The sequence below is a fragment of the Pseudorca crassidens genome, chromosome 17 (genome assembly GCF_039906515.1).
Source record: "Pseudorca crassidens isolate mPseCra1 chromosome 17, mPseCra1.hap1, whole genome shotgun sequence".
Lineage (NCBI taxonomy): Eukaryota > Metazoa > Chordata > Mammalia > Artiodactyla > Delphinidae > Pseudorca > Pseudorca crassidens.
In genome coordinates, this window is record NC_090312.1 from 47,461,579 (window position 1) to 47,484,014 (window position 22,436).

Consider the following 22,436-nt stretch of genomic DNA (forward strand, 5'->3'; position numbering starts at 1 on the left):
AGACTCTACATCTATGCACCTCATTACAAATAGCTGAATTTCATTTCTTTTTATGGCTGAGTAATATTCCACTGTATATATGTGCCACATATTCTTTATCCATTCATCCGATTATGGACACTTAGGTTGTTTCCATCTCCTGGCTATTGTAAATAGAGGTGCAATGAACATTTTGGTAAATGACTCTTTTTGAATTATGGTTTTCTCAGGGTGTATGCCCAGGAGTGGGATTGCTGGGTCATATGGTAGTTCTATTTGTAGTTTTTTAAGGAACCTCCATACTGTTCTCCACAGTGGCTGTACCAATTCACATTCCCACCCGCAGTGCAAGAGTGTTCCCTTTTCTCCACACCCTCTCCAGCATTTTTTGTTTCTAGATTTTTTGATGATGGCCATTCTGACTGATGTGAGATGATATCTCATTGTAGTTTTGATTTGCATTTCCCCAATGATTAATGATGTTGAGCATTCTTTCATGTGTTTGTTGGCAGTCTGTATAACTTCTTTGGAGAATTGTCTATTTAGGTCTTCTGCCCATTTTTGGATTTTGTTGTGTTTTTTTTTGTTGTTATTGAGCTGCATGAGCTTCTTATAAATTTTGGACATTAATCCCTTGTCACTTGCTTCATTTGCAATATTTTCCCCCATTCTGAGGGTTGTCTTTTGGTCTTGTTTATGGTTTCCTTTGCTGTGCAAAAGCTTTGAAGTTTCATTAGGTCCCATTTGTTTATTTTTGTTTTTATTTCCATTTCTCTAGGAGGTGGGTCAAAAAGGATCTTGCTGTGATTTATGTCATAGAGTGTCCTGCCTATGTTTTCCTCTAAGAGTTTGATAGTGTCTGGCCTTACATTTAGGTCTTTAATCCATTTTGAGCTTATTTTTATGTATGCTGTTAGGGAGTGATCTAATCTCATACTTTGACATGTACCTGTCCAGTTTTTCCAGCACAACTTATTGAAGAGGCTGTCCTTTCTCCACTGTACATTCCTGCCTCCTTTATCAAAGATAAGGTGACCATATGTGCGTGGGTTTATCTGTGGGCTTTCTATCCTGTTCCATTGATCTATCTTTCTGTTTTTGTGCCAGTACCATGCTGTCTTGATTACTGTAGCTTTGTAATAGAGTATGAACTCAGGTAGCCTGATTCCTCCAGCTCCGTTTTTCGTTCTCAAGGTAGCTTTGGCTATTTGGGGTCTTTTGTGTTTCCATACAAACTGTGAAATTTTTACTTCTAGTTCTGTGAAAAATGCCAGTGATAGTTTGATAGGGATTGCATTGAATCTGTAGATTGCTTTGGGTAGTAGAGTCATTTTCACAATGTTGATTCTTCCAATCCAAGAACATGGTATATCTCTCCATCTATTTGTATCATCTGTAATTTCTTACATCAGTGTCTTATAATTTTCTTCATATAGGTCTTTTGTCTCCTTAGGTAGGTTTATTCCTAGATATTTTATTCTTTTTGTTGCAATGGTAAATGGGAGTGTTTTCTTGATTTCACTTTCAGATTTTTCATCATTAGTGTATAGGAATGCAAGAGATTTCTGTGCATTAATTTTGTATCCTGCAACTTTACCAAATTCATTGATTAGTTCTAGTAGTTTTCTGGTAGCATCTTTAGGATTCTCTATGTATAGTATCATGTCATCTGCAAACAGTGACAGCTTTACTTCTTCTTTTCCGATTTGGATTCCTTTTATTTCCTTTTCTTCTCTGATTGCTGTGGCTAAAACTTCCAAAATTATGTTGAATAAGAGTGGTGGGAGTGGGCAACCTTGTCTTTTTCCTGATCTTAGTGGAAATTCTTTCAGTTTTTCACCATTGAGTATGGTGTTGGCTGTGGGTTTGTCATATATGGCCTTTATTATGTTGAGGAAAGTTCCCTCTATGCCTATTTTCTGCAGGGTTTTTATCATAAATGGGTGTTGAATTTTGTCGAAAGCTTTCTCTGCATCTATTGAGATGACCATATGGTTTTTCTCCTTCAGTCTGTTAATATGGTGTATCACATTGATTGATTTGCATATATTGAAGAATCCTTGCATTCCTGGAATAAACCCCACTTGATCATGGTGTATGATCCTTTGAATGTGCTGTTGGATTGTGTTTGCTAGTATTTTGTTCAGGATTTTTGCATCTATGTTCATCAGTGATATTGGCCTGTAGTTTCCTTTCTTTGTGACATCCTTGTCTGGTTTTGGTATCAGGGTGATGGTGGCCTCGTAGAATGAGTTTGGGAGTGTTCCTCCCTCTGCTGTATTTTGGAAGAGTTTGAGAAGGATAGGTGTTAGCTCTTCTCTAAATGTTTGATAGAATTCGCCTGTGAAGCCATCTGGTCCTAGGTTTTTGATTGTTGGAAGATTTTTAATCACAGTTTCAATTTCAGTGCTTGTGATTGGTCTGTTCATATTTTCTGTTTTTTCCTGATTCAGTCTTGGCAGCTTGTGCATTTCTAGGAATTTGTCCACTTCTTCCATGTTGTCCATTTTATTGGCATAGAGTTGCTTGTAGTAATCTCTCATGATCTTTTGTATTTCTGCAGTGTCAGTTATTACTTCTCCTTTTTCATTTCTGATTCTATTGATTTGACTCTTCTCCCTTTTTTTCTTGATGAGTCTGGCTAATGGTTTATCAATTTTGTTTATCTTCTCAAAGAACCAGCTTTCAGTTTTATTGATCTTTGCTATCGTTTCCTTCATTTCTTTTTCATTTATTTCTGATCTGATCTTTATGATTTCTGTCCTTCTGCTAACTTTGGGTTTTTTTTCTTCTTCTTTCTCTAATTGCTTTAGAGGCAAGTTTAGGTTGTTTATTCGAGATGTTTCCTGTTTCTTAAGGTAGGATTGTATTGCTATAAACTTCCCTCTTAGAAGTGCTTTTGCTGCATCCCATAAGTTTTGGGTCGTCGTGTCTCCATTGTCATTTGTTTCTAGGTATTTTTTGATTTCCTCTTTGATTTCTTCAGTGATCACTTCGTTATTAAGTAGTGCACTGTTTAGCCTCCATGTGATTGTATTTTTTACAGATCTTTTCCTGTAATTGAAGTCTAGTCTCATAGCGTTTTGGTCGGAAAAGATACTTGATACAATTTCAATTTCCTTAAATTTACCAAGGCTTGATTTGTGACCCAAGATATGATCTATCCTGGAGAATGTTCCACGAGCACTTGAGAAAAATTTGTATTCTGTTGTTTTTGGATTGAATGTCCTATAAATATCAATTAAGTCCATCTTGTTTAATGTATCATTTAAAGCTTGTGTTTCCTTATTTATTTTCATTTTGGATGATCTGTCCATTGGTGAAGGTGGGGTGTTAAAGTCCCCTACTCTGAATGTGTTACTGTCGATTTCTCCTTTTATGGCTATTAGTATTTGCCTTATGTATTGAGGTGCTCCTGTGTTGGGTGCATGAATATTTACAATTGTTATATCTTCTTCTTGGATCGATCCCTTGATCATTTTGTAGTGTCCTTCTTTGTCTCTTCTAATAGTCTTTATTTTAAAGTCTATTTTGTCTGATATGAGAATTGCTACTCCAGCTTTCTTTTGGTTTCCATTTGCATGGAATATCTTTTTCAATCCCCTTACTTTTAGTCTGTATGTGTCTCTAGGTCTGAAGTGGGTCTCTTGTAGACAGCATATATATGGGTCTTGTTTTTGTATCCATTCAGCCAATCTGTGTCTTTTGGTGGGAGCATTTAGTCTATTTACATTTAAGGTAATTTTCTATATGTATGTTCCTATTCCCATTTTCTTAATTGTTTTGGGTTCGTTTTTGTAGGTCTTTTCCTTCTGTTGGGTTTCTTGCCTAGAGAAATTCCTTTAGCCTTTGTTGTAAAGCTGGTTTGGTGGTGCTGAACTCTCTCAGCTTTTGCTTGTCTCTAAAGCTTTTAATTGCTCCATCAAATCTGAATGAGATCCTTGCTGGGTAGAGTAATCTTGGTTGTAGGTTCTTCTCCTTCATCGCTTTAAATATGTCCTGCCAGTTCCTTCTGGCTTGCAGAGTTTCTGCTGAAAGATCAGCTTTTAACCTTATGGGGATTCCCTTGTGTGTTATTTGTTGTTTTTCCCTTGCTGCTTTTAATATGTTTTCTTTGAATTTAATTTTTGACAGTTTCATTAATATGTGTCTTGGCATATTTCTCCTTCGATTTATCCTGTATGAGACTCTGTGCTTCCTGGAGTTGAGTAACTATTTCCTTTCCCATATTAGGGAAGTTTTCAACTATAATCTCTTCAAATATTTTCTCAGTCCCTTTCTTTTTCTCTTCTTCTTCTGGAACCCCTATAATTTGAATGTTGGTGCGTTTAATGTTGTCCCAGATGTCTCTGAGACTGTCCTCAGTTCTTTTCATTCTTTTTTCTTTATTCTGCTCTGCAGTAGTTATTTCCACTATTTTATCTTCCAGGTCACTTATCCATTCTTCTGCCTGTTATTCTGCTATTAATCCCATCTAGAGTATTTTTAATTTCATTTCTTGTATTGTTCATCGTTGTTTGTTTCATCTTTAGTTCTTTTAAGTCCTTGTTAAATGTTTCTTGCATTTTGTCTATTCTATTTCCAAGATATTGGATCATCTTTACTATCATTATTCTGAATTCTTTTTCAGATAGACTGCCTATTTCCTCTTCATTTGTTAGGTCTGGTGTGTTTTTATCTTGCTCCTATATCTGATGTGTGTTTTTCTGTCTTCTCATTTTGCTTATCTTACCGTGTTTTGGGTCTCCTTTTTGCAGGCTGCACGTTCGTAGTTCCCTTTGTTTTTGGTGTCTGTCCCCAGTGGCTAAAGTTGTTTCAGTGGGTTGTGTAGGCTTCCAGGTGGAGGGCAGTAGTGACTGTGTTCTGGTGGATGAGGCTGGATCTTGTCTTTCTGGTAGGCAGGTCCACATCTGTTGGTGTGTTTTGGGGTGTCTGTGGACTTACTATGATTTTCGGCAGCCTCTCTGCTAATGGGTGGGGTTGTGTTCCTGTCTTGCTAGTTGTTTGCCATAGGGTGTCCAGCACTGTAGCTTGCTGGTCGTTGAGTGATTCTGCGTGCTGTTGTTGAGATGGAGATCTCTGGGAGATTTTCGCCATTTGATATTACGTGGAGCTGGGAGGTCTCTTGTGGACCAGTGTCCTGAAGTTGGCTCTCCCACCTCAGAGGCACAGCACTGACTCCTGGCTGCAGCACCAAGAGCCTTTCATACACACATCCAGGTACGTGGGGACTTTGTTCCCTTTTGGGAGGTCTGAGGTCTTCTGCCAGTGTTCAGTAGGTGTTATGTAGGAGTTGTTCCACGTGTAGATGTATCTCTGGGCGGCGGGCGCAGGTGCCCGTTTGCGGGCTGCTCTGGGCTCCCGGCTCCCGGCGGCGCGGAGCGGCGAAGGAACCAGGAGGGCTGGCGGCCGGTCTGGGAATGTGGCGGCCGCGCAAGAACGGCCCATGGCCCTCACTTACCGCTCCAGTGCAGCCGTGACACGGGCCCATGCCCAGCACCCTCGGGTTCCGCCACAGCCGCTGGACACGCCGCCGACCCGCACGGCTAAGCAGAGCTGGGCTCAGGCGGCAGCCCTCCCGCTCCAACTAACTCCCCAGAAGTATTGCTTGGTGTGCATTTCCAGGCTCTGCCTTCTTTCTCATCTCTTGGTGGCAGGTTGAGGAAAAGGAGAAAAGGTTAAACTTTTGAATAAACCGGCAGAATAAGCTTATAACATCCCCTCACTATCTCTGCATAGGTTGTAGTCTCTGCAGCACTACATAAGCTTTGCCCAAAGTAATGAACAGTTGAAAGTCAAATGTAATACTTCACCAAACAACTTAAAAATGCTTGCGCACTGGAAAGGATTAAGTTGCAGAGAACACAAATGGACCCAGAGCAACTTTTGCCAAAAGAGAATATTGTGCTAAATGTACAGCCATAGCTCTTTTCCATATGAAGAAACAGTCAGAAGGATAAAAGAACTTGGTCAAAATCACACAAGTAAGTAGGACAGAATCTGGTCTGTGTGTCGGAAGGGTTGTGTTCTTTAACCAGCAGGCTAGCTTTTCTCAAATCTGATTCATGCATAGAATAACTAAACACCTCTGTTTGCCTTGAATATTCCCTGTTTATACGTAGGGCTGCTGCAGTTTCTCATATTGCCCACTTTGACTCCCAAAAGCAACTGAGAATACACAATAATTTGGTCATTCTATCCATGGACCACTGTGGTGGGACTGCCCAGGAAGCTTATTAAAAGTGCAGCTTTCTGAGCCCTACTCCACATCTAGATAAGTTTTCTTAGGGTTGGCTCAAGAATCCAGGTACAAGTCTTTTTAAGTGCTTTTGTGGAACCCCCCAGGTGAGTCTCTCGCTCTCGTAGTTAATAAACCATTTATTCTGCCTCCCCCAGATGCCCAGCCACGTCCTATTAAGGTAGAAGTTCCCCCACCACATCAGAGGGATGCTCCCAGCCAAGTAATCTCTGGAGCCTTGGAGAATCTGAATGGTCTCATGCTGGCCCATCTGCCATGACAAAGCTCCTCCAGAGCATTCCCCTTCTCATTTTACATTCTACCACTCCCAAAGGCAGTCTGCTCCAATGGGGCCTGACTTCATGTGTCCTAACGTGCACCCGCTGATTCAAGCAGTTTAGGAATAGAAGGTGCTGTGGTTTTCAACCAGGGTGGCCCAACCTCTAAAATGGTAGTCGAAGCAGTCTCTACCTCCTGGGCACATCGCCTCTGCAACAGCCCCAGTAAACGAATGTCCCATCTATGCTTTTTCAAAGTCGGCAACAAGGAGTCCCCTCCTAAAGAAGGTTGTCTCTCATTGCCACACTATCAAAGGCTGCCCCAACTGTTCCTTACTGTGGGCCTGATCAGGCTGACGGCAGAGTTGTCTCTTTCCTTCTCTGAGCCGGCCCAAATCGTCTTAGAAACACCTCTTCACACTGTTGACCATGTTTTTCAATGGGAGCTGCTGCTGAGTCTTTATCTCATCCTTTCATGGTGGAGAGAGAGGATTCTAATGATTTTTACTTCTAGGGGAGAGGGGAATGTAATGATTATGTTGTCATTTTCTATTATGTCCTTTTGTCATGAATTTGTTTTCAATTTCATGTTAAAATGGGCCCACCATTTCCACTTTGTGAGGTCATTCAGTACCCTCATTTTGCACCTTTAACATCACTCTCAGTATCACTTGGAAATATTTGAAATGGCATGAGCTTGTCCTCACATTCCTATTAGCTGTAAATCTGGAGCCCCGACATGAACCTAACCATTGAGCAGAACACCTCTCCACTACCTGTGTAACACTGGGTAGGCCCCTTAACCTCTTGGTTTTTTGAAGTCCTCAGTTGTAAAAATGTGAGGGTGCTATGAATTTATATTTGGGGCATGACAAGGTCGAGAAGAGTGTGTCTTTTCCTTTATTCTTCCAAACTGGAATGTCTTCCCTCTCTTCCGCATGGGTCCAAATCTCACTTGTCCTTCAGGCCGACTGCCAAGGAGCCTTGCCTGATTCCCCAGGCCACACAAATATCTGCCTCTTAGGGTCAGTGCCATACAACCTAGCTGTCTCTTACGTTAATCTTGTCTCTCAAGCCAAACTCAGAATATGGGTCTCTCTTGCCCTCCTGTGGCCCCTTGTGGCTGTGCCAGCCCACCGGCATGCCCCACGTGGGGTGTCTACTACACTAGGGCATGGGTGGGGAGGCCCAGGGTGAGGGGCGAGGCAGAGTACCTTTGCCTCTACCCTGTTCTCCTCCACAAAACTGTCCCTCCTCCTCAAGCCTGCCCCTCAAGTCAAAGGTTCCATATATGACCTCACTGGGTAGTGATGCCGTCACAGGCGTTCTCAGAGTTTCCATGGCAGCATAACTGTGCAAACGGGCTGCACTCAGAGAAACTTCTCTACCAGTTCTCCACCAGATACCAATCTTTTTGGCTGTCTGTGTGAGAATGTGTGACCGGATAGTGTATGTGTACTCTAACCTGTGCTCTGTTCCCTGGGTGGGCAGTACAGCAGGTACACCCAGACAGGGCAACTCTACATGAGATATGATACACACACAACCTCACCTGGCTGGCACATGTTCCTGTGGGGGTTGCCAACTACGTACAGCTGAGCACTTTCCCAGATGTAAGTAATACCGGTGACCTGGGACGCCTTCAGGGACGCACAGTTCTCACTGCTGAGGACAAGTGAAAGGTCATCCCTGGACAAGTGTGCAGGACGGTTCTGAGCTTTATAAATGTAGCCTTACCCTTTGGGCTACAGGATGCTTCCATTCAGACCCTTTCCTGATTGGCCTCTTAACAAAAGACAAGTGCATTTTTGTTGGCAAATTGTAAATGGAGCGGTTTGAGGAACAGGGCCACTCTTGAACCGCACCTCCAAACCCAGGCACCACTGTGCTATCATGGAGACATCTATATCGGTCCCCTCAGACACATCCCTTACTGAGTTGCTGAGTACTAGGGGAGAGGGTGTTGCCATATTGATGGGAAGACCATAAGAACGAAGGGGGGGGGGTGATGAAGTGCTAATGAGACTGGAGGGCTGAGGAGATGGTGTCCCAGGAGGCTGGGTTGATGTGAGCCTAGACTTGTACCCAGAACCCGGTTCTGAGTCTCCTGATCACTCTGCCTCAGTATTTGTCCTTGTTCTAATCGACATAAAAGTATTAGACAGCTAGAGTTCAGTGTGGTTGAAATAGGCAGTATAAATGGGGCCCAAGAGGGGTTGCCAAGGTGGGCAGAGTTCTTAACAAATTTATATTAGATTATTTTTTTCCAAAACTTGAAAGACATTTCCATGAAAGCCTCAGAAGTGACAGACTGCAAGAAATGTTTTCTCTGTTGCGGAAGGGAGAGATGGAGAGGATCATGATTGCAATTACTTTCGGGTTCTACTGTTTTCCCTGGGAACGGTGAAGAGACTTCCTCATCTGCTGCAGCCCTAGGCTCTAGGGATTGCTTTTGCAGCCAGTGTCCCTTCTCTAGGGACTCATAGAGATGATGGGCCAAGGCTGTGTTTTGGACGTCAAGTAGATTAAAAGGTGTTCAGCCAGAAACTGGGAGAGACATGAGAGAGGGAAATTCTGGCAGGAGACTGTGCACAGCAGAAGTGACTGATCAGTTCTGATTTTCTTTGCAGCAGCAGTGCCTCCCGTTTCTCGTCCTACACCTGGTCACTACCATGTCCTGTACCACGGGTATGGAGAAACGCAGTTGGCCTGGCACGGGGAGACATACTGCCTGGTTGGTGGCTACCGGCTCTACGGGGATGTTCCTTTGGCCACGCCAGCTAAGGTAGAAGCAGAGAAGCCAGTCCCCAGACGTGCTCCGAAGAGAAAGCACTCTCTGGAATGGTCGGACGAAGACCTGGGTTGCCCCAGACCCAAAATCCGGCGATTGGAGCTTTCAAGCAGCACAGGAATACAAGGTGCTTTGATTGTCAAGCAGGGTGGCCCAACCTCTGGGCACATCGCCTCTGCAAGAGCCACAGTAAACGAATGTCCCATATTTGCTCTTTCAAGGTCAGCAGCAGGGAGTCCCCTCCTAAAGAAGGTTCTCTCTCATTGCCACACTATCCAAGGTTGCCACAAATGTTCCTTCCTGTGGGCCTCATCAGGCTAAGGGCAGAGTTGTCTCTTTGCTTCTCTGAGTCACACCATATGGTCTTAGTAACACCTCTTCACCCTGTTGACCATGTTTTTCACGGGGGCTGCTGCTGAGACTTTATCTCATCCTTTCATGGTAGAGAGAGAGAGGATTCTAATGAATTTTACTTCCACGGGAGAGGGGAGTGTTATGATTATGTTGTCATTTTCTATGATGTCCTTTTGTCATGAATTTCTTTTCAATTTCATGTTAAAATGGGCCCACCATTCCCACTTTGTGAGGTCATTCAGCACCCTCGTTTTGCACCTTTAACATCTCTCTCAGTATCACTTGGAAATGTTTGAAATGGCATGAGCTTGTCCTCACATTCCTATCAGCTGTAAATCCGGAGCCCCAACATGAACCTAACCATTGAACAGAACACCTCTCCACTACCTGTGTAACACTGGGTAGGCCCCTTAAGCTCCTGGTCTTTTTAAGCCCATAGTTGTAAAAATGTGAGGGTGCTATGAATTTATATTTGGGGCAGGACAAGGTAGAGAAGAGTGTGTCTTTGCTTTTATTCTTCCAAACTGGAATGTCTTCCCTCTCTTCCCCATGGAAGATGCTCCTTTGGCCACGCCAGCCAAGGTGGAAGCAGAGAAGCCAGTCCCCAGACGTGCTCCGAAGAGAAAGCACTCTCCGGAAATGCCGGACGAAGACCTGGGTTGCTCCAGACCCAAAATCCGGCAATTGTAGCATGGTGCCAGGAGGCGGACCCCACAGAATCTTGCAGGTGAGCCATCCTGAAGAGAAGGCAATGGTTTAAATGCCTAAGGCAGCGAATGCCTCTTCCTGCACTGACACCCCCCCCCCCCACTGCCCACTGCCACAGATTAGAACCTGCATCGTTTTGTCTGAGCCATCCCCAGCCAGGAGCCTCCTTCTATACTAAATGGCCATAAGCCAGGAGCCTCAGAAACTGAGGTTTGTAATGAGAGTCTGCCCTGAACATCCCAGGGCTGAAGCTGGCCTGGAAGAAACCCTGACGTTCCTCTGCTTAATCCTCAGGGGCCCCTTTGTGAGCTGAAGAAAGAAAAGTCTAGAAAAAACGGATACCTGGGAGGGGAAGATGGCGGAAGAGTAAGACGCGGAGATCACCTTCCTCCCCACAGATACACCAGAAATACATCTACACGTGGAACAACTCCTACAGAACACCTACTGAACGCTGGCAGAAGACCTCAGACCTCCCAAAAGGCAAGAAACTCCCCACATACCTGGGTAGGGCAAAAGAAAAAAAGAGAAAACAGAGACAAAAGAATAGGGACGGGACCTGCACCAGTGGGAGGGAGCTGTGAAGGAGGAAATGTTTCCACACACTAGGAATACCATTCCCTGGCGGGGACTGCGGGGTAGCTCTGGAACCTCAGAGGAGAGAGCAGCAACAGAGGTGCAGAGGCAGAGCGGAGAGATTCCCACACAGAGGATCGGTGCAGACCAGCACTCACCAGCCTGAGATGCTTGTCTGCTCACTCGCCGGGGCGGGTGGGGGCTGAGTGCTGAGGCTTGGTCTTCAGAGGTCAGAACCCAGGGAGAGGACTGGGGTTGACTGCATGAGGACAGCCGGGGGGCGGCTAGTGCGCCAGAGATAGTTGGCAGAGAGTCTGGGAAAAAGCTGGGCCTGCCAGAGAGGCAAGAGACCTTTGTTGCGGGGTGCTTGAGGAGCGGCCCGCCATAGGAGCTTCCTGCTTCACACACTCACAGACAGCAGGGCAACACCTACGTGAGCACAAGCACAAGCCGTGGCTGTTATATCTGATCCCAGAGGCTGCTGTCCACCGCTGCTACCAAGAGTCCTGTGTGCAAGGCAGGTCACTGCCCACACCTTCCCAGCAGCCTGTGGAGCCCACCACTGCCGAGGGTGCTGCGATTGGGGCCAACTTCCCCAGGAGAACGCACAGCACGGCTCAGGCTCTTGCAGCTTCATGCTGGCCTCTGCCACAGCAGGCACTCCCTGCACATCCTGATTGTGATTGCCATATCCCTCCCTCTCCCCAGCCTGAGTGAGCAAGTGAGCCCTAATCAGCTGCTGCTTTCGCACCCTTTTTCCTGTGCAGCGAACAGATGTCTGAGGGCGGCCCACTCCCAGAGGTGGGGCCAAAACCAAAGCTAAACCCCAGGGGCTGTGCAACCAAAGAAGAGAAAGGGAAATCTCCCCGTGCAGCTGCAGAAGCAGTGGATTAAATCCCTGCAATCGGCTTGGCAAACCCTGCGTCTGTAGAATACCTGAATAGACAACAAGTTTTCCCACAATTGAGGCTGTGGGCTTTGGGGACAAGTACATGTGGGAGTAAGGTCAGATCAGTCTGAGCTTGCCCCACAGTGCCCACAGTAGGTCCAGAGACCTACCTAGAAGTACTGGAGGACTTCCTGTGGAGGCAGTGATTGGCTGTGGCTCACTATGTGGGCAAGGACACTGACAGCTAAGGCCACAGGAAAATATCACTACTTTTTTTGTTGTTCAGTTGTTCTTTTTTTATTATTCTTTTAATTTTTTACTTTTTTATGCTTTTATTTTTAATATATTTCTATTCTATTTTTTTCCTATTTCTATGGTAATTTTTCATTACACTGTTTTTTCCTTGTTTGTTTTTTCCTTTCTTTTGCTTTGTTTTCATTTTATTTTTAACTACATTTTTCTATTTTTACTTTACTACTTTGTTGTTTTATATGTTTTCCTTTTGTTTTCATCTTTCATCTTTGCATTTTTTTGATTTTTGTGGGTTAGTTTTATGCTTTCATCGCCTCTTTTTAGTTTGCTTTCTGCATTTGATGTGTTTCTGGTTTTATGTGTTTTGTAGTTTTTAGTGTTTGCTTTCATTTTTGGGTTTGTTTATTGATTTGGTTGCTCTCTTCTTTGTTTTTGCTTTTTTTTCTTTTCTTTTCTTTTTGTGAGTACGTGTGTGTATGTTTCTTTATGTAATTTGTCTGTTTAGTTTTGCTTTTACCACTTGTCTTGGGGTTTTGTGTGTTCGTTTGTTTGGGTTTTTTGTTTGTTTGTTTTCTTCTTCCTTTTCTTCCACACCGTGTGGCTTGTAGGGTCTTGGTGCTCCAGCCGGGGGTCGGGCCTGAGCCTCCAAGGAGGGAGAGCTGAGTTCAGGATTTTGGACCACCAGAGAACTCCCAGCCCCATGGAATATTAATCGGTGAGAGCTCGCCCAGCAGTCTCCATCTTAACACAAAGACCTGGCTCCACCCAATGGCCAGCAAGCTCCAGTGCTGGATGCCTCATGACAAACAACTAGCAAGACAGGAACACAACCCCACCCATTACCAGACAGCCTGCCTAAAGTAATACTAAGCTCACAGACACCATAAAGCACACCACCAGAAGTGGCCCTGCCCATCAGAAGAACAGGATCTACCTCCACTCACAGAACGCAGGCACCAGTGCCCCCAACCAGGAAGCCTACACAAGCCAGTGGGGACAGACAACAGAAGTAAAAGGCACTATGACCCTGCAGCCTGCAGAAAGGAGACCCCAAACACAGTAAATTAAACAAAATGAGAAGACAGAGAAATATGCAGCAGATGAAAGAGCAAGGTAAAAACCCACCAGACCAAACAAATGAAGAGGAGATAGGCAGTCTACCTGAAAAGGAATCCAGAGTAATGATAATAAAGATGATCCAAAATCTCGGAAAGAGAATGGAGAAAATACAAGAGACATTTAACAAGGACCTAGAAAATCTAAAGAACAAACAAACACTGTTGAACAACACAATAAATGAAATTAAAAATTCTCTAGAAGGAATCAATAGGAGACTAACTGAGGCAGAAGAACGGAGAAGTGAGCTGAAAGATAGAATGGTGGAAATAACTGCCATGAAGCTGAATAAAGAAAAAAGAATGAAAAGAATTGAGGACATCTATCATTGGACATTTAGATTGTTTCCATGTCCTGGCTATTGTAAATAGTGCTGCAATGAACACTGGGGTACGTGTGTCCTTTTGAATTATGGTTTTCTCAGGGTATATGCCCAGTAATGGGATTTCTGGGTACAGATGAACCTATTTGAAGGGCAGGAATAGAGATGTAGAGGAAGAGAACTGACATGTAGACACAGTAGGGGAAGGAGAGGATGGGACGAACTGGGAGATTAGGTTTGACATAAATACACGACCATGTGTAAAATAGATAGCTAGTGGAAACCTGCTGTAGAGCACACGGAGCTCAGATCAGTGCTCTGTGATGACCTAGATGGGTGCGGGGAGGGGAGAAGGGTGGTCCAAGAGGGAGTGGATATAGGTATACGTATAGCGGATTCACTTCATTGTACAGCAGAAACTAACACAAAATTGTAAAGCAATTTTACTCCAATTAAAAAAAAGAATTGAGGACAGTCTCAGAGACCTCTGAGATAACATTAAATGCACCCACATTCGAATTATAGGGGTCCCAGAAGAAGAGAAAAAGCAAGGGTCTGAGAAAATATTTGAAGAGCTTATAGTCGAAAACTTCCCTAACATGAAAAGGAAATAGCCACCCAAGTCCAGGAAGCACACATTCCCGTACACGGTAAACAAGGAGAAGCACACCAAGACACATATTAAGCAAACTATCAAAAATTAAATGCAAAGAAAAAACATTAGCACATATTCCCATACACGGTAAACACAAGGAGAAGCACACCAAGACACATACTAATCAAACTGTCCAAAATTAAATGCAAAGAGAAAACATTAAAAGCAGCAAGGGAAAAGCAATTAATAACATACAAAGGAATCCCCATAAGGTTATCAGCTGATTTTGCAGCAGAAACTCTGCAGGCCAGATGGGAGTGACAGGATATATTTTAAATGACAAAAGAGAAAAACCTACAACCAAGATTACTCTAACCAGCAAGGATCTCATTCAGATTCAATGGAGAAATTAAAACCTTTACAGAGAAACAGAAGCTAAGAGAATTCAGCCCCATCGAACCAGTTCTACAACAAACGCTAAAGGAACTTCTCTAAGTGGGAAACATGAGAGAAGAAAAGGACCTACAAAAACAAACCCAAAACAATTAAGAAAATGGTAATAGGAACATACATATAGATAATTGCCTTAAATGTGAATGGATTAAATGCGCCAACCAAAAGACACAGACTAGCTGAATGGATATAAAAACAAGACCTGTATATATTCTGTCTGCAAGAGACCCACTTCCGACCTAGGGACACATACAGACTGAAAATGAGGGGATGGAAAAAGATATTCCACGCAAATGGACCTCAAAAGAAAGCTGGAGTAGCAATACACAAATCAGACAAAATAGACTTTAAAATAAAGACTATTACAAGAGATAATGAAGGATACTACATATTGATCAAGTGATCAATCCAAGAAGAAGAAATAACAATTGTAAATATTTATGCACCGAATATAGAAGCACCTGAATACATAAGGCAAATGCTAACAGCCATAAAAGGGGAAGTCGACAGTAACATGATAATAGTATGGAACCTTAACACCCCACTCACACCAATGGACATATCATCCAAACAGAAAATAAATAAGGAAACGCAAGCTTTAAGTGACACATTAGACCAGACGGACTTAACTGATACTTATAGGACATTTCATCCAAAAACAACAGAATACACTTTCTTCTCAAGTGCACATGGAACATTCACCAGGATAGTTCACATCTTGGGTCACAAGTTAAGCCTAGGTAAATTTTAAAAAATTGAAATCATATCAAGCATCTTTTCTGACCACAACGCTATGAGACTAGATATAAATTACAGGAAAAAATCTGTAAAAAACACAAACACATGGAGGCTAAACAACACACTACTCAATAACCAAGAGATCACTTAAGGAATCAAAGATGAAATCAAAAAATACCTAGAAAAAAATGACAATGGAAACAGGATGACCCAAAATCTGTGGGATGCAGCAAAAGCAGTTCTAAGAGGGAAGTTTACAGCAATACAATCCTACCTCAAGAAGCAAGAAAAATCTCAAATAAACAACCTAACCTTACACCTAAAGCAATCAGAGAAAGAAGGAAAAAAAATACCCCAAAGTTAGCAGAAGGAAAGAAATCATAAAGATCAGATCAGAAATAAACGTAAAAGAAATGAAGGAAACAATGGCAATGATCAATAAAACTATAGACTAATTTGAAAAGATAAACAAAATTGATAAACTATTAGCCAGATTCATCAGGAAAAAAAAGGGAAAGACACAAATCAACAGAACTAGAAACAAAAAAGGAGAAGTAACAACTAACACGGAAGAAATACAAAGGATCATGAGAGACTACTACAAGCAACTATATGCTAATAAAATGGACAACTGGAAGAAATGGACAAATTCTAAGAAAAGTACAACCTTCCAAGACTGAGCCAGGAAGAAATAGAAAATATGAACAGACCAGTCACAAGCAGTGAAATTGAAACTGTGATTAAAAATCTTCCAACAAACGAAAGCCCAGGGCCAGAAGCCTTCACAGGCTAATTCTATCAAACATTTAGAGAAGAGCTAACACCTATCCTTCTCAAACTCTTCCAAAATATAACAGAAGGAGGAACACTCCCAGACTCATTCTGGAGGCCACCATCACCCTGACACCAAAACCAGACAAAGATGTCAAAAAAAAAGAAAATGACAGGCCAGTATAACTGATGAACATAGATGAAAAAGTCCTCAACAAAATACTAGCAAACAGAATCTGACAACACATTAAAATGATCATTCACCATGATCAAGTGGGGTGTATCCCAGGAAGACAAGTATTCTTCAATACAGGCAAATCAATCAATGTGATACACGAAGTTAACAAACTGAAGGATAAAAACCATATGATCACCTCAATGGATGCAGAAAAGGCTTTCGATAAAATTCAACACCCATTTATGATAAAAACTCTCCAGAAAGTGGGCACAGAGGGAACCTACCTCAACATAATAAAGGCCTATATGACAAACACACATCCAACATCACTTTCAGTGGTGAAAAACTAAAAGCATTTCCTGTAAGATCAGGAACAAGAAAAGGTTGCCCACTCTCACCACTATTATTCAATGTAGTTTTGGAAATTTTAGCCACGACCATCAGAAAAGAAAAAGAAATAAAAGGAATCCAAACTGGAAAAGAAGAAGTAAAAGTGTCACTCTTTGCAGATGACATGATACTATACATAGAGAATCCTAAAGATGCCACCAGAAAACTACTAGAGCTCATCAATGAATTTGGTAAAGTAGCAGGATACAAAATTAATGCACAGAAATCTCTGGCATTCCTATGTACTAACAATGAAAAATCAGGAAGAGAAATTAAGGAAACACTTCCATTTACCACTGCAACAAAAAGAATAAAATACCTAGGAATAAACCTACCTAAGGAGCAGAAGACTGTATGCAGAACACTATAAGACATTAATGACAGAAATCGAAGATGATACAAACAGATGGAGAGATATACCATGTTCTTGGATTGGAAGAATCAACACTGTGAAAATGACTATACTACCCAAAGCAATCGACAGATTCAATGCAATCCCAATCAAATTACCACTGGCATTTTTCACAGAACTAGAGCAAAATATTTTACAATTTGTATGGAAACACAAAAGACCCCGAATAGCCAAAGCAATCTTGAGAAAGAAAAATGGAGCTGGAGGAATCAGGCTCCTTGACTTCAGACTATACTACAAAGCTACAGTAATCAAGACAGTATGGTGCTGGCACAAAAACAGAAATATAGATCAATGGAACAGGATAGAAAACCCAGAGATAAACCCATGCACTCATGGTCACCTTATCTTTGACAAAGGAGGCAAGAATATACAATGGAGAAAAGACAGCCTCTTCAATAATTGATGCTGGGAAAACCAGACAGCCACATGTTAAAGAATGAAATTAGAATACTCCCTAACACCATACACAAAAGTAAACTCAAAATGGATTAAAGATCTAAATGTAAGGCCAGACACTATAAAACTCAGAGGATAACACAGGCAGAACACTCTATGACATGAATCACAACAAGATCCTTTTGACCCACCTCCTAGAAAAATGGAAATAAAAACAAAAATAAACAAATCAGACCTAGTGAAACTTAAAAGCTTTTGCACAGCAAAGGAAAACATAAACAAGACAAAAAGGCAACCCTAGAATGGGAAAAAATATTTGCAAATGAAGCAACTGACAAAGGATTAATCTCCAAAATACACAAGCAGCTCATGCAGCTCAATATCAAAAAGACAAACAACCCAATCCAAAAATGGGCAGAAGACCTATATAGACATTTCTCCAAAGACGACATACAGATGGCCAATAAACACATGAAAAGATGATCAACATCACTAACCATTAGAGAAATGCAAATCAAAACTATAATGAGGGATCATCTCACACTGGTCAGAATAGCCATCATCAGAAAATCTACAAACAACCTACAAACAATGCTGGAGAGGGTGTGGAGAAATGGGAACCCTCCTGCACTGTTGGTGGGAATATAAATTGATATAGCCACTATGGAGAACAGTATGGAGGTTCCTTAAAAAAACTATAAATAGAACTCCCATATGACCCAGCAATCCCACTACTGGGAATATATCCTGAGAAAACCGTAATTCAAAAAGATACATGTAGTACAGTGTTCATCGCAGCACTATTTACAATAGCCAGGACATAGAAACAACCTAAATGTCCATCGACAGATGAATGGATAAAGAAAATGTGGCACATATATACAATGAAATATTACTCAGCCATAAAAAAAGCAAAATTGAGTTATTTGTAGTGAGGTGGATAGACGTAGCGTCTGACATACTGAGTGAAGTAAGTCAGAAAGAGGAAAACAAATACTGTATGCTAACACATATATATGGAATCTAGAAAAATGGTACTGATGAACCTAGTGGTAGGGCAGGAATAAAGATGCAGACGTTGAGAATGGACTTGAGGACGCAGTGGGGGAAAAGGAGGCTGGGACATAGTGAGAAAGTAACATTGACATATATACACTACCAAATGTAAAATAGCTAGCTAGTGGAAAGCTGCTGCATAGCACAGGGAGATCAGCTCAGTGCCTTGTGAAAACCTAGAGGGGTGAGATAGGGAGGGTAGAGGGAAGGCTCAAGATGGAGGGGATATGTGAATATATGTATGCATATAGCTTATTCACTTTGTTGTACAGCAGAAACTAACACAACATTGTAAAGCATTTATATTTCAATAAAAATGTATAAAAAATATTCTCTTGCTAACCAACCTTCATGTCACTCTCATTCATCATAACAACCTCAATCCAGTTACTCCTTTTCCTCCTTCCATGGACAAAACCTCCCATATCTATTTGAGTTTGATGAATCACCTATCAACCCCTTGTAATGAGTTATAAGAAACCCACTTGACAAATGTCGATTGTTCATGGTTTACTGATAGCTCTTACTTGAAAAATGAAAACAGCAAATATTGTGCTGAATATGCAATATCAACTCCTTTTGAGGTCCTTGTGGCTGCACCCCTACCTTTGTCCACTTCAGCCCAACAAGCTGAATGATACGCTTTTATTCAAGCATGTATTCTAGCAGAAGGTAAAATTGCAAACGTCTATACTGGTATTTGTCATGCCTTTGGAGTAGCCCATGATTTTGGAATGTTACAGAAACATGATTTCTTTACTTCCAGTGGAGACAAATTTTAAAATGGTCCTTATGTCCCAAAGTTGAGATGCCATACTCTGGCATGCAGCTTTGGCTATTATTAAAGTCCCGGGGCATTCTCTCTGGAATCCAAAGTAAAGCAGCTCACTGATATCTCTGCAAAAATGCTGCTCTTATAGGATCCACAGACCAAACCTCTCTCATGGTCCAGAAAACTACTTCCCCTAGTGACAACCTAAGAGAATTCACCAGGGAAATACAACTGGCCCCTGAAGAAGAAAAAGAAAATTGGAGATCTAAGGTCTGCTGGTATCATGAAGAAAAGAAACTCTGGTTCAGACCCAGTAACAAACTGGTCCTTCTAGAAAATTTAACATTTCTATTACTATCATACCTAAATTAAATCATTGGCCTACAGATAAAATGATAATGTTCATGAATCAATATTGGTGGGGAAACATTGATAAGGCTGCAGAAAGCGCTTATCTCGCTTGTTCCATGTGTTCTAAATTTAACCCAGGGAAACCTATCCAAACTATTCCTGGATATTTTCATTTACCCAATGAACCATCTAAGATTTGGGAAGCGGATTTCATGCAATCACCCCCACTCATGAATGTGCTGCTAATGGTTTGTATATTTTCACATTGGACTGAAGTTTTTCATGAAGATATGTGACTGCTTCTTCTGTAGCTAAATCCCATTAGAAAAGGTTACTTCTAGTTGGGGACCCACCCTTGAACTTCATAGTGATTGGAGAATGCACTTTACTTATCAAATATTTTGACAAGTCTGTATTGTCTGGCCAGTTCTGTAGCACCTTCATTGTGCTTATCATGCTTAGTCTTCAGGACTGGCCAAGTATACAGATCTAATTATAAAGATTCAGTTAGCTGAATTAGTTGAAATCCTCCAAATACCCTGGCCAAGAGTATTACTGTTGGTTCTTCTAAATCTTAGATTTACTTCCTTCAGGATGCAAAAACTTATGTCTTTTAAAATAATTACAAGACAGCTGATGCACTTAGCCTCCCACTTCTTTTGACCCACAGCTAATAAAGAAGGATATCTTTCAATTTTGTCAAGGCCTAATCAAGCCCATAGAAAATAACCATGCTCTGATAGAGCAGTCTTTCCACAGTGCACTTCCAGGAGACAAAGATGTCAAACATCACACCTTACAGCCCAGAGGTTTCATCTGTCAGAAAAGACATTTCCAAAAAGACTCTTCTTTAACCTTGCTGGAAGGGACCCTGCCTTAGGTGATATTAACTAATCCTGGTGCAGCCAAACTTCAAGGATTCATGTGTCACAACTAAAGAAGCCCCCAAATCTGAAGAGACATGTATACTAACTTGTGACCTAAAGCTGAAAATTTCTAGGGATTGAAGTAGATGGCATGTGAAGTAGACAGCTTACCTAAGATATATGGACCGGGCCTGCATAACTTACATTTCTTTTTTTTCTTCTCACTCTATATCTGGTTAAATCATGTCATTCAGGCCTTCAATTGTTCTTTCCCTTGTTTTCCTACTGCCCTTTACTTTAGCTTTAGCACATCCTTGTATCCACACCTTACAAAAATTCTCTGATTCTACTAAACTTACTGATTGTTAGATTTGTGCCAGAGCAAACAATACTCATGATGAACATGGACTGGTGGCCTAGCTTCTGTCTTTAGAAGGACAGTAAAACATGTGGTAAAGATGTAGGATTTTCCTTTGGTAGCTTTGAAACCGCACATGTCCTACATTCCAGAAGATTGGCACCAGATATTACGGCTTTCCATTGGGTACCCCCAACTTGTAAAGGAATGCCCCTCACTCAGGTCTGGACTCTTATCCCAAACTTTTCTTTATGTTTCAAAAACAATGATGAGCATGGCAAAACTCTAGGGTATCTCCCACTGAAAAATTGTAACTGTAATATTTTATATATCTTTGGGAACATGAACTCACTCCCCATTGGAATATACAAGCTTATATCATCTCCTCCCTTAATGTAACTCCATAATGGAAATGAAAACAATAATAATACTGGGAAAAGAGAAGCTGATGTTCTCCCACTCAATGGTATGTTACTGGGAATTGACCAAAAATCTGGTGAATGGTGGAAACTTAATTAAACTTGCTTCTCCCCTAAAGATCTTCCAGACCTCCACCAAAATCTTACTTATACTAGATCAGTTCACTTGTTACTTCAGATCTATAGAAATTTAAGGTGCTCAAATAAACATTCTCATGTGCTCTGTATAATAAGTATATTTATGATCATGAGATGCCTTCTTTCATTCCAGGAAAAGGAATCTAAGCAAAGGGACCCAATTATGCCTTATCCTTACAAGACATTGGGCTTTTTTTTTTCATGTGGAAAAAAATGTATACTCTATCCTTTCTCTTAATTGGAAGGTACACTGTGTGATTGTTGCCCTCATCCATGATTCCAAAATTAGAAAAACTCTTCCTTCTACTTCTTATATACCTAATCTGGGATTTTTCTCTTATTAACTTAAAAAGATACATCAGAGCTGGGAAGGTTATAGTTTGGCTGAATGACCACAAATAACAATACAGTAAATAGAAAGGGCTTGGGCATGCATTCACCAAAAACTTTTTCCTTAGGTTGGAACAGCAGAATTTGAAAAACGAATTCACAATCCTTTTATAGTTATGTCTACCACTTTCAATGCTTCTGTCCAAGCTTTTAAATATCAACAAACCCAAATAAATAGCCTTTCAAAAGCAGTATTAAAAAACCTCAGAGACTGAATATCTCCTCATTTCTCAGCAAGGGGGAACTTGTGCCCTACTTCACCAAGACTGTTATTTGTCAATAGGTCAGGAAAATAACACAAGAACTAAAAATAACAAAGGACAATACCAAGCAGAAATTGGCCAAGCTCCTGAACCTTGGGACATTTTTGACCTATTAAGCATAAACAGTTAGGGAAACTGGTTGAGAAGCATATTTCAATCAATAGCTATCACTGGGCTTCTGGTCATCAGTTTATTTCCACTATTTTGTAATAGTAAACAAATACCTTCCTCACAAATGTATTTACAAATTTAAATTCTTTTCCTTTCAAGGCTTTTCCTGAAACTCGACTGACCATGGAAACTAAACCATCCACCACAGAAAGACATAACTGAGATTCTTCTTTTTTCAATCCTTTCAAATGAAGCCAAAGAAACTCCCCATCA

The 22,436-nt window shown here is 41.5% G+C and overlaps 1 long non-coding RNA gene across 8 annotated transcripts in view; it reads left to right on the forward strand.

Moving 5' to 3' along the window:
• LOC137210186 (uncharacterized) overlaps positions 1 to 21,040 on the forward strand; it is a 38,859-nt gene extending 17,819 nt beyond the window's left edge. For 3 of the 8 annotated variants that reach the window (XR_010936321.1, XR_010936322.1, XR_010936319.1), the window contains 3 exons: positions 9,126 to 9,413; positions 10,197 to 10,367; positions 10,643 to 21,040. This is a non-coding gene — a long non-coding RNA (uncharacterized lncRNA). The remainder of the gene's footprint in view (positions 1 to 9,125; positions 9,414 to 10,196; positions 10,368 to 10,642) is intronic. The other 5 variants (XR_010936318.1, XR_010936320.1, XR_010936316.1 and 2 more) reach the window with 4 other exon arrangements.
• The last annotated feature ends 1,396 nt before the right edge of the window (positions 21,041 to 22,436 follow it).